Source organism: Balaenoptera physalus, assembly GCF_965194825.1.
Source record: "Balaenoptera physalus genome assembly, chromosome: 15".
NCBI lineage: Eukaryota > Metazoa > Chordata > Mammalia > Artiodactyla > Balaenopteridae > Balaenoptera > Balaenoptera physalus.
The window spans coordinates 2,854,455-2,866,729 of NC_138894.1; the positions used below are offsets into that span (position 1 = coordinate 2,854,455).

A 12,275-nucleotide genomic window follows, 5' to 3' on the forward strand; every position below is an offset into this window, starting at 1 on the left:
TCAGATGAGGTGGAAGGTCGTAGGGCGAGATCCTGCCACCAAAATTTCCAGGCTACTGATCATAAATGTGAACTTCGACTCGTTTATTTTTCTGGACTTTGAAGCACTTGCTGGAAGGGTTAATACCTTAACCTCTTACCAGGTAAAATCTGAGTGAGGGTTAGTCTTACTCTGGTGGGAACTTTTTGTAGCTCATACTAATTCCCTGGGAAGAGGTTAATCTGGAAGGAAAGAGAGGGCAGAACCTGAATCAGCCGGGTCTCAGTGTTGCTGAAGGCGGGTCAGTCCTCCCACGGCTGCCCCCTCCTCAAGGTCTGGATGTAACGGGAAAGCAGTGAAGCAGATAGTCACCAGGGAAGCTGAGTCAAAGCACAACAAAGTCACCAGGGATTTCAGTGAAAAAATACAGGAGAAAGAAATGTTGTTTGTTGTGTCGTGAAACTCACAGCCTTCCATCTGGATAGCCCCATGCTTTGAAACGAAGTTGCCAGGAAATAGTTAACTTTGCATATCATTGAATAAGATGACTAGGGAATCTTCACAAATAAGATGTAGAAGAATGATGTTGTTCATCCTTTTTTGTTTGTTTTGCTTTTTAAATTGTGATGGAATTTTATTTGAGGCTTAGGAAGAAACCTTGAACCAGAAAGAGCTAGCATGCAGCAGGTATAACGCCTTTCAGAGAAAATCTAATATCCCGTACCTCATAATAAACAAATACATCTTGCTTCTAAAGGGGAAAAGAAACCCTGAATTGTTTATTTTGTCTATGGGGATGTTCAATCCATAGACCCGTTTTTCTTTGAGCATCTGTGTTTTCCATCACCTTCAACACCCATCTTGATTTTTCTCTTTGACTTCAATGATTCTTCCTGGTTTTCCATTACTATATCCAACTTTCACTTACTTTTCTGCATTCTGGTTTCACCCTAAACCTCTGATGCTGCATCACCTGGTTACACTAACTGTAAGATATGCTCCCTGCTCACAGCAGGAGCTGCAAACAACACTTCTATCCTGTTTATACTTATTTTGATCTATGAGGCAGGCAGTTTCATTACTTTTGTTTGTATAGAGTGTCTATTAAATGTCTATGGTACTTAGATTCCTCTACTCTACCTTGATGAAAGCACACTTTGGGGGTAATTCCTATCCATATGTTTCTTTCATTTTATGGGACTCTTTCTTCATATAGGAAAGATTAAATTTACATCAAAATGTGGGAGAAACAAATCCTTTAAGAACAGCAAAAAACAAAGGCAAGACAGTATGTCTGGATCTTAGAAGAGTCAACTATTCCTATATTTTAATTTCACGCCTGGTTTTTTACCTAATATTTTGAAGGGTAAAATCTACCCTCTAGCTTGACACTCTAGTTTCCTTTACATTTTATGGTAATTCCTTCTGCTTCCACATTGCTTTCCGCATTTTTCCTGATTTCTTCATCTTCTAAAAGGATGCATTTTACAGTTTTGTTATCTTAAAGGTTTCTTTGTGTTTGATAAGTTTTCTTTCAAGGTTATCATCTGTCTCTTCCATCTTGCTGGTTTCCTGTCCAGCTCTCAACACACGTGTTCCTGTAGGAGCTTTAGAGCCATAGTTTTACATTCTGTCTGGGCTTATTACTTGGACACCCAACAGGCTCGACGTAGCATGTCCAAATGATATCATCATTTGACTCCCAATCTAGTCACTCACACTGATTTCCTTATATCTGTCAGTGGCCACACAGGGAGTATAGCTGGGCCAGTGCTGCCATAACAACCACCAATGAGATACACACACTAAAAGCAGTGTTTGCCTCTGGGATGAAGCAAAGAACGCAGCCTTCAGAAGCAGGAGCTCTTGGTCGGGGGGACGGTCTTAGGTAACGTAATACCATGGGAGGTATGGGGAGACTCCCAACCTAGAAAATAAACTCTAGGTGAATTCCAACTTAATTCCCATCCTACTGGTCTCCTGAAATCACCAAATGTGACATTCTTAATGTGAATCTTCATTTCTTTCCAAGAATCCTTGCTGTAAATGAGAAAACAGATGACACCTAGGAATTTATCCACCTTAGACTCTTATCTACAGACATTTACACACAGGAATCAAAGCCTAAGAGCAAGACGTCAAATAGAAAAAAACCCTATGGAAACAAAAGTAATAGAGTGGAAAAGAAAAACCTTGAAATAAATGGTCCTCATCAAAAAGTGAGATATAATCCATTAAAAAAGAAACCAAGGAGGAGGAGGAGCAGGAGGTAAAGGTAGAAGAGAAGGAAAAGAAGAAATAGATGGGACAGAAGTAGTTAATAGGAAGGAAAGAAATCTCTCAAGGGTTCTTGGAGCTCTAAAATATTGTTGTGGAAACCAAAGACTAAAGATTTAGTGAGTGGATAATAAAGGGTCTTGGTGAGAAAATAATTTGTAAGGAGGAAACGTGTGTGAAGGAAATAAAAGGTGGGTATTGAAAAAAAACATTGAAATATGGACAATAAATTTATAAGTTCTAAATCCACCTCTAGGAGTTCTAAAAGCCGGGTAAAAAGGTATGTAAATGATGAAAACATCACAGAAACTTATAGAAACATAAAATAAAACTTAAAACTGCAGAGGAACGAAAGGGTCCACAGGGTGCAGAGCAGACTAACTAAATTCACATCCTTTGTACAGTCTAACTATATGGCAGATAGTAGGATTATAAAACATAAAGCAGCTGCCAAGAAATTATTTCTGAGTACTCAGAGGCCTAATGTAAAAATAATTGTCATCTGGAACTAAAATTCCACTGGATTTTAGGAAAGCACAGGAGGTGGCTAAGATGGAAGGAAAAGTAAAAGCATGTCAAAAATAGAGTCTTTCAGTGTGCAGTGTGGAGAGACACAAAGGAATATGTAACCAAAACATATTTTGTATAAAGCTTCTGAAAATAATAAACAAAAGAAAAACAACTCAATAGAAAACAACCAGGCAAATGGTATAAAATCACAATTCACAAAAGTCCAAGGGCCAACAAACAAGTAATTAAAGAAACAAAAACCATATAAAAAATGACGAAATAGTACTTTTTGTTCTCCAGATTTCAAAACTTACAAATTATACTGCTTAACGCATATTAAGTGCTTACTGTGTACATGGTCCTGGAGTGAACGCTCCAAAGACATGACCTCACTCAGTGCCCATGCTAAGCCTGTGTTATTTATATTAACATCCTGTCTAAGATTGTGGAGATTTTCCACTCCTCCAGAAATCCTGTCACCTCCTCTGCACAGCTGAAACTCTTGGAAGCCAACTCAGAACGTGTTACATCCACTTCCTCACCTCCTTTTTCTTCACTCGTCAATTTACAGCAGTCTTGTCTCTACCTCCAGTGAAATTTTTATTTCCAAGCAAACCACTATTTTATTGTTCTGATTCCTACGTTTCAGTCTCATCTTTACTGGCATCTCCAGATGTTTGACATTGTGTTTTTCTTGAAGGACCTTCCTCCCCGACTCTGTCCCAATGTTTGCACGTTTCTCTTGGCCTCCTCTGCTCAACCCCTCACCCCCCCTTTCTCTCTTTGCCTTGTCCCCTACCTCCCAAGCTCTGTAGTGCTCTCCAAGTATTAGTTTTAAACAACTTTCCTTAAAATATACAGACTCTTTCAGACAAACATATTATTACATCTAGATATAAAATGAATATGCACAGAAGGCAATTACATTTCTTAAGATAAAAAAATAAGTACGGCAGCTATGACCTTAGCCCACAAAATCAGACTATCTCGTATTACACTTGTTCATGTTCAAAAATTATACTCTTAACTATGATGGTTGTTTTGGTATAAATGGGGCTAGAAAAAGAATACAGCACAGTAACTTCCTGACTTGCACCAGGATAATAATCTAGTAAATGCTCCAAGAGAAAGAAACTAATAAAGAGAAACAAGATTTTATCATTAAAATCATGAAACACTCAATTTACCTCCATTTTTTTCAAAACTGGTCACGGAATTGAATCACAGTCTTTTAAAGGAACGCCTCACTGGACCATCTAATACTATATAGTGCATCAAAAGTTCAGAAATAACAGAAGTAAAAACAATAAATCACCAAATAATAGTTAATAAAAGTTTACTGTGCACACACCAAAGAGACGGTTTGCATCCTGGGAGCACGCCAACCAAAACAAGGAAAGAAGCTCTGGGGTATATTGTTATAAAGCAGCTTATATAGTGAAAAGCAGTGACTGCTTATTCTTCACAGTGATTGGTTATAATATTAGAATTTTCTTAAATGATAGGAAATCGGTTAGTGTTATCTCATATCAACCTTGGGGAACACAAGTTTTCCTCATGATTTACAGAGGCATAAACAAGAAATGACCCAGGTCAAGGTAGTCTTGCAAAATAAGCTAAATTAAGCTTTGTTTGTATGACTAAAATGGTATTGTACACTCAGGGAATTTTCAAGGCTGGTCGTCATTCGTTTTTTATTTTAACACCTGCAATCAAGCATTCTTGAATGCTATCTGTATAGGTAGCAAGCTTCAGAGGCTTTAGAATCTTGTCATAAATTGTTGACTTGCTTAGATCCATATAATTGAGAGAAATAATATCTCAAAACAAACACAGCAAAGGGCAATCATTGTTTCTGTCATTGATTGAACCCCAGGTTAACGGTTGAAAAAAGTTTGAGAAATATTAGACTCTATTGTTCCAGAGGTGCCTACAATAAATAATTTCTTACCGTCAAACTGCAGATTCTATAACTGTATTTAGTGTTTTTAAATCTCCAGTATTAAATATGAGGATTCAAGGAAGAGAAATTAAAATTCCCAGAAATTCTTAATATTAAGAGTTACTCTTCATTTTTTGTAACTCTTTATTTTTGTATTTTAACATAACAAGTGACTGTGATGCTAGGCATTACATCGTATTTCTGTGGCAGAGTTTCACTAAACCTTTTAGAGGTTTTCTTTAAAAAAATTATAACTATATATAATATAATAAAAGCATGGCTTATTAACAAATATATTTTGATGTATTTTAAAATAATAAAAACCAGAAATATTAAAAATATTCAAATAGTAAAAATATTTGGAAATAGAGAAATGATCTCTACTTGATAGAGACATTGTTTGGCAATAAAAACAGTAATAGCAGGGAATATTGATACTAAAGACAATTTTGTAAAAATTGAAAGATAATACTACAAATATTTAATATTAGAAGATTTCATTACCTTAAGTACAAAGGATTAATTGCCCTATCCTATAATGTTGATCTTTGTTTCATGACAAATATCCCAGATATAGAAAATGCCCCATTTTGTGTTGAAGTTGGTCTCGTTGTTAAATGCGTCCCAGAGCATCTTCACATTGAGCTTTGCTGTCTTGCTCTAATACTGGGTTTTTGGTTGACATCACTATCGCTTTTTAATTCAGATTTCAGATCAGTTTCTAACTCCATGTCACAATATTTCATAACATTATTATTATTTTTCTTTTATCTCTTCTGTTCAGTTATTGACAGAGAACTGTAGCCTATAGCTAGCAAGGTTAATAGCACTCCACGGAATCTCCTAATGAAGTCGCCAAATTAAGGACTCTTTTTCTTGCTTCCAAAGCTTGCTATTCGTTGGAGCAGTACTCACAGGAGTCGTACAAAATATACTGTGCATATAAATGTATTAATATCTGTTTTATTTGCAAGAATGCTTCACCATTAGCAGCACACAGAGCCAGAAAACACATAATATGGTGACAACTACATGAGAGACGAATTAGAACAGGATGTCTTCTCTCTCCGTGTTCCTAACCTGGTCCACGGAAATGTTGACCTTCACCGTCAACTGAGTATCAGCTCTTGCTTTTGACTTGTTGTCAATAGGTCCCCCTGAACAGGTAAAGTCTCTATGTCGCTTGTTAAGTTTTATTTTTTATATGAAAATTATACTGCATTTCCTGTTTTCCTGATTTATTGAAAGATTTCTCACAGGATTTGGGATTTGAAAAAGCAAGATCCCAGAAAATTCTGGGAAGGAATTTGGACACAGAAGCATTTAACTATGTTTACACATATGAGGACCATCTGTTTTATAACATAATATTTAACTTGAAAATGTTTATTGTAAAAGCCAGTAGTCCTTTCTTCTTTCTCAACAGGTATTTATCAAGTGCTTATATGTAGGAGACATTATCCTAAGTACATAGATGAAGGAAAAAAATAGAGTTGTATGGAGCTTTGAACTCTGGTGGCTCCAAGGAGGCAAGGTGACTTAGTAGTACATAAATTAGGACATAAATTAATATAAGAAGAGTCTTACCAAAGAAAGAAGTAGAGATAAAACATAACAGGATATCAGTGGAAGGTGAGTTATCACAGCTCTATCTATTCCATGTAGATCCAAATATCTATTCCAAATGGCACCTTTAGATAAGTGATAGAAATGGTTTAGAACAAGTTCTTAGCTCTCTTTGTCTCTCTTTCTCTTTCCATTTCTAATCCATTTAATATTAACTCTTAAATGTCAGCCCTGGGTCTGCTTTTGTGTCTGCTATAGTAGCATTTAGCAGACTAAACCTCCCAATGAAAACAATTAGAAAGCTCATAAAATCTCACCTAATCTCTGTCTATAATATTTTGTATAAATGTATAAATATAGTATAATGTATTATATGTACTACTATATAATATACAGTACTGTTTACAATATTGTATATTATTACATAAATAATACAATATATCATATATTATGTATTATTATATATTATATAATATTATTAACTATGTATCTCCAGACAAGATGAACAAAGATTGCTAAGAGATGAGCTCACATTTCATAGTTAATTTTCTGTGGGGACCTTTCCTGATTGTGAGGTTGGATCAAGCTTTGCCCAGGTAAAGGGTCACTACTTGGTAGTGGAAAAGATAGGTAAATAGGCAGAGTTTGGGCAGTCATGAAACTGAAAAGGAATAAAAAAATGGAGAATTGTCTGGCTAAGATCCTGTTGACCAGAGAAAGGTGGAGAGCTAAGCTTGACACAAGACAAAAACAATTTTTCTATATAATATCAGCAGCCAATTGGAAATGCCAATTTTTAAAATGCCATTTTTAATAGTGTAAAAATCATAAAATACTTAGGAACACATTTTGCAAAAGAGATATAAGAACTCTACACAAGAAAATTAAAAAGAAACATTGGTGAAAGAAATTAAAGAAGATCCAAATAAATGAGGAGCTATATACTATCTGACTTCAAGACAATATAAAGCTATAGTAATCAAGACAATGTGATTTTTCAGGCATGAAGAAGAACAAATAAATTAATAGAACAGTATAAACAGGACATAAAGCCCAGAAATAGAAACAAACTTAGTCATTTGATTTTCAACCAAGGTGCCAGAGCAATCCAAAGGAAATTGAAAGTCCGTTTAAAGATGGTGATGGTAAATCTGCACACCCATAGGAAAAAAAAAAACCAACAAACTTTGATCCATGCTCCACCATGTACACAAAAGTATTTTGAGCTTGATTACACAACCTAAATATAAAAGCTGAAGTTATGAAGACTTTAGAAGAAAACATAGGAGAACTTCTTCATGACATGGAGGAGGAACAGTCTCTTGGCCAGGATACAGAAAGCAATAAACATTACGGGAAAACAGTGACAAATTATACTTCATCAAAAGTAAAAGCACCAGCATATCAAAATACATCCTTAAAAATACATGGCATGCCATAGAATGAGAAAATATTTTCAGAAAACATGTCTGACAAAGGATTGGTATTTAGAATATATAAAAGGTTCTTATAATGCAACAAACAAGCAATTATAAAATCTTAACAAAAGATTCAGACAGACACTTCATAAGGAAAGAAATACAAATATCCAATGAGCATATGAAACATCAGAGAACATTAAGTAAAGGGGAATGAAAATTAAAACCATAGCAAGACTGTTGGCAGGAATGTAAATTGATACAGCCACTATGGAGAACAGTATGGGGGTTCCTTAAAAAACTAAAAATAGAGCTACCATATGACCCAGCAATCCTACTACTGGGAATATACCCTGAGAAAACCGTAATTCAAAAAGAGTCATGTACCACAATGTTCACTGCAGCTCTATTTACAATAGCCAGGACATGGAACCAACCTAAGTGTCCATCATCGGATGAGTGGATAAAGAAGATGTGGCCCATATATACAGTGGAATATTACTCAGCCATAAAAAGAAACAAAACTGAGTTATTTGTAGTGAGGTGTATGGACCTAGAGTCTGTCATACAGAGTGAAGTAAGTCAGAAAGAGAAAAACAAATACCGTATGCTAACACATATATATGGAATCTAAAAAAAAAAAAAATGGTGCTGATGAACCTAGTTGCAGGGCAGGAATAAAGACGCAGACATAGAGAGTGGACTTGAGGACACGGGGTGGGAGGGGGAAGCTGGGGCGAAGTGAGAGTAGCGTGGACATATATACACTATCGAATGTAAAACAGTTGGCTGGTGGGAAGCAGCCACATAGCACAGGGAGATCAGCTCGGTGCTTTGTGACCACCTAGAGGGGTGGGATAGGGAGGGTAGGGAGGCTCAAGAGGGAGGGGATGTGGGGACATGTGCATGCATATGGCTGATTCATTTTGTTATACAACAGAAACTAACACAGTATCGTGAAGCGATTATAAAGATCCAATAAAGATCTATTTAAAAAATAAATAAATAAGTCAAATGGATAACCAACAAGGACCTACTGTATAGCACAGGGAACTCTGCTCAATATTATGTAACAATCTAAACGGGAAAAGAATTTGAAAAAGAATAGGTACATTTACACGTATAACTGAATCACTTTGCTGTGTACCTGAAACTATCACAACATTGTTAATCAATATTTGCAGGGCAGGAATAGAGACACAGACGTAGAGAATGGACATGTGGACACAGTGGGGGGAAGGAGAGGGTGGGACGAATTGGGAAATTAGGATTGACATATACATATACTACCATGTGTAAAACAGAGAGCTGGTGGGAACCTGCTGTACAGTACAGGCAGCTCAGCTCGGTGCTCTGCGGTGACCTAGAGGGGTGGGATGGCAGTGGGGGGAGTGGGAGGGAGGTCCAAGAGGGAGGGGATATAGGCATACATATAGCTGATTCACTTCGTTGTACAGCAGAAACTAACACAACATGGTAAAGCAACTATACTCCAATTAAAAAAAAAAAACTATACTCCAATATAAAGTAAAAAGTTAAAAAAAATATCTCATGGTATGTGCTGATCTTGTCTATTACATAACCTCTCTTGACTTCGTTTTCCCCATGGTGTCTATTTCATAAGGTTGTGGAGAAAATTAGATAAGATGCCTCATCCAATCTTAGGACAGGTGAACATGCACACATGCTAAGGTCACTGGGCATTAATACCATCTCCACGACTTCAGAGAGCTCTTCCATGAAGACCAGCTCAAACTCTGCGAAATTCTTCATAAATATAAAGTGTAGATGTGGTTTATTAATGCTTGTCAAGCCAATGATCTCTTGCCTCAATGGCAGTCCAAACCGAGGCTTGTCAAGCACGGGGACTGAACGTGGAAAAGAGAAGAAAAAGCAGATCAGATGTAGAGTTTAGGCATCGCCTGGGTTTCAGAAAGTAAGAGCTCTCTCCAGGAGCCGCCCAGGGAATGAGGTGACCTTCTATTATTCTACATTGTATTTCATGGCGTCATTCCTGAGACTAAAGTCTCTAGTGACATTTCATTTAGAAAGCAAGTCGCCTGAGCTGAACCTCGTCCATATGCATGCATCTGGCTTCAAAGAACACGGCCCCTTATTTACACTTTTCAAGTGACTGACCAGGTGGCTTTAGCACAGGCCACGGAACGCCTGGAAGTTACAAAAGCTGCCTGTGCTTCAGACAAAGGCAGCTGCCGAAAGTTCTCGGGTTTACGCAAACTCTCTGCCACTGTCGGGCCTCCTCAAACAGACAATATTTAGTATGCAAAAGGTTGCCTCAAAATAAGCACTGCTTTTACCCCCAGCAGTGAAGTACAGGACCCCCATGGGAGGCCAGTGGCCACAACGATGTTCTGTCTGAGCCCAGATCACTCTGTAGAAGGTTGCAGTCAAGACTGGTCTGGGCTGACATTTCAACACGAGGGACCTGAGACACAGCTACCTTTCTTCCTTTACAGAGTGTAACCAAAGTATACTCGCTCAAAACACTGCTCTGAAGACACCCAGCAGACATTTTCCCGTTCCTTTGGCGGTGGGACACTATGATAAAGCGCCCCCCGCCCCAGTTCTGTCTGTGATCAGGGGTCAGCAGCCGGGGTTTAGCCCTGTGCTGTAAGGATGCCCAGCGCCAGGCCTGTGTTCCTGCTGGGGGAAGGGGGAGGCCTTGCTGTTAAATCACCCATCCCCCCACGCAGGCCTCTCCCTGCGCTGGGTGCTTGTAAGACACCAGCCTCGGGGGGTATTAGGGTGCTGCACCTGGGGCTGCACATCCAGGATGGGACACTTCTGTCAGCAGACTTTAAAATAAAGATGAAGACACAGCAGGCCTGTCTGTCCACCGTTTCAGGAGAGGAGATAAAGCTGTCCTGTTCGTGGTTTAGTGGAAAATGTGTGACATTAACCGTTGGGGGTGTGATGAGTGCAGGCTCCAGAATGTTCTGTGCAAACCCCTCGGCCTTAGTACACACTTTCCCTCAGAGTCAGCGGTCCCAGGGGAGATTGCTAACAAGACATGAAGACAGGTCTTACGCTGTCATCTATGGCTGGCAGACTCTGAGGTTACCTGGGTTATTTTCTGCAGGAGTTCTCAAAGCCTTGAAAATGCTACGTACAGGATGCGGCCGAAAGGCGGCTGTAGAACATGCAGCGCCACTGATGACACACAGTCCTCCCCACAAAGCATCCCGTGTGGTCCTCAAACAACGCTGTGGACACACAGACTCAGGGGGACCCTGAGAAAACACATGTGGGGTAGCTGATAGAGTCCCAGTAACAGAAACAGGCTCCAGTCAGCTGGGACAATTGAAAGCACAGGCTTCAGGCTTAGTCCCCAGATCCCAGGTGGGAGCTGTCTCATAATCACGGGGGATGGGAAAAGCCAGTGTCCAGATGACTGTCCTTGGGTGGGAGTGAGGTCACGTCTCCCTGGATGTCCAGGGAGTTAAGCCTGCGGTTGCGCTAAGCACACGGGTAAAGAGGAAAAGGAACTGGGTTCTGACCCAGTCCCTGAGCCTGCCCTGCCTTGCAGCTGCCCACAGGGCCCCAGGCCCATGGGTCCATTGTCTGTCCTGGTGGGAGGGATACTTCTGACTCCCTGGATAAAACGAAGTGCAGAGAAACGTTCAAAGGAGCCAGAGAAAATTAAATTCTCTCCTTGGACTTCTGTCTATGTGATTGGAAGGACTCTGGGCTTGGTCTTAGGAGACCTACATGGTCATTTCCTGATCTTTATGATGAGAAGATCACTTAAGAGAATCTCCAGGGTACCTCGAAGGTGAAAAATCTAAAACTCTGTGTCGGTATCAGACCACGTTTGCTTACCTTGCCTGCTCAACCTCATTGCTGTTTGTTGAGTGATAGTTACCCTGTGGTCCATTAGGAAAGGAGAAAAGGAAATAGAAAGCATGAGTTTTACAAGGAATTTCTAAGCTTCTCTGTGCAGGGCACTGTTCAGAGAAAGAGCTGTAGCGATGCTGGCGTATTCCCCGAGGGCGTGCCATGGATTAGCACAGTGGCACTCACACCATCACCAACTCTTGTCTACAGCCATCGCCCTTTGGGGTGCTTAGGGAACAAGTGGGAATTCCCCCCTTCCTTCCCTTCCTCCCTTCCTCCTTTCCTTCCTTCCTACCTTCCCTCCTTCCTTCCTTCATCCCTCCCTCTCTCCCTCCCTCTCTCCCTCCCTTCCTTCTTTCCTGCCTTCCTTCCTCCCTCTCTGAAATAAAATGAATAAAATGAATTAATAAGATAAACCTATAGGAAGTAATCAATTTCTTTCAGTGCATTATTATGAAATTTTGTATGCTCTTGATTAAGGCTTGTGTCAGGTTTCAATGCAAGTCGAAGCTTTGCACTTGATATAAGGCCCATATTTCCTCATGTCATATACTGTAGAGAAATAGGAATTATTACCCTCCTGATATAACCAAAAGTACTGGACTGAGTATTCTAGGATTAGATTTAAGTGTGGCAATGGCACGCGGCCTTACAGCTTCTTGGTAATCGCCACATCCACAGAAACACACGAGGAAATTTACCCAAACACTGCTCTGTGCTGCTGATAA

At 39.3% G+C, this 12,275-nt stretch overlaps 1 long non-coding RNA gene across 3 annotated transcripts in view; it reads left to right on the plus strand.

Moving 5' to 3' along the window:
* Positions 1-12,275, plus strand: part of LOC309643649 — a 245,484-nt gene that overhangs the window by 190,758 nt on the left and 42,451 nt on the right. The gene's annotated exons all lie outside the window — the stretch shown is intronic.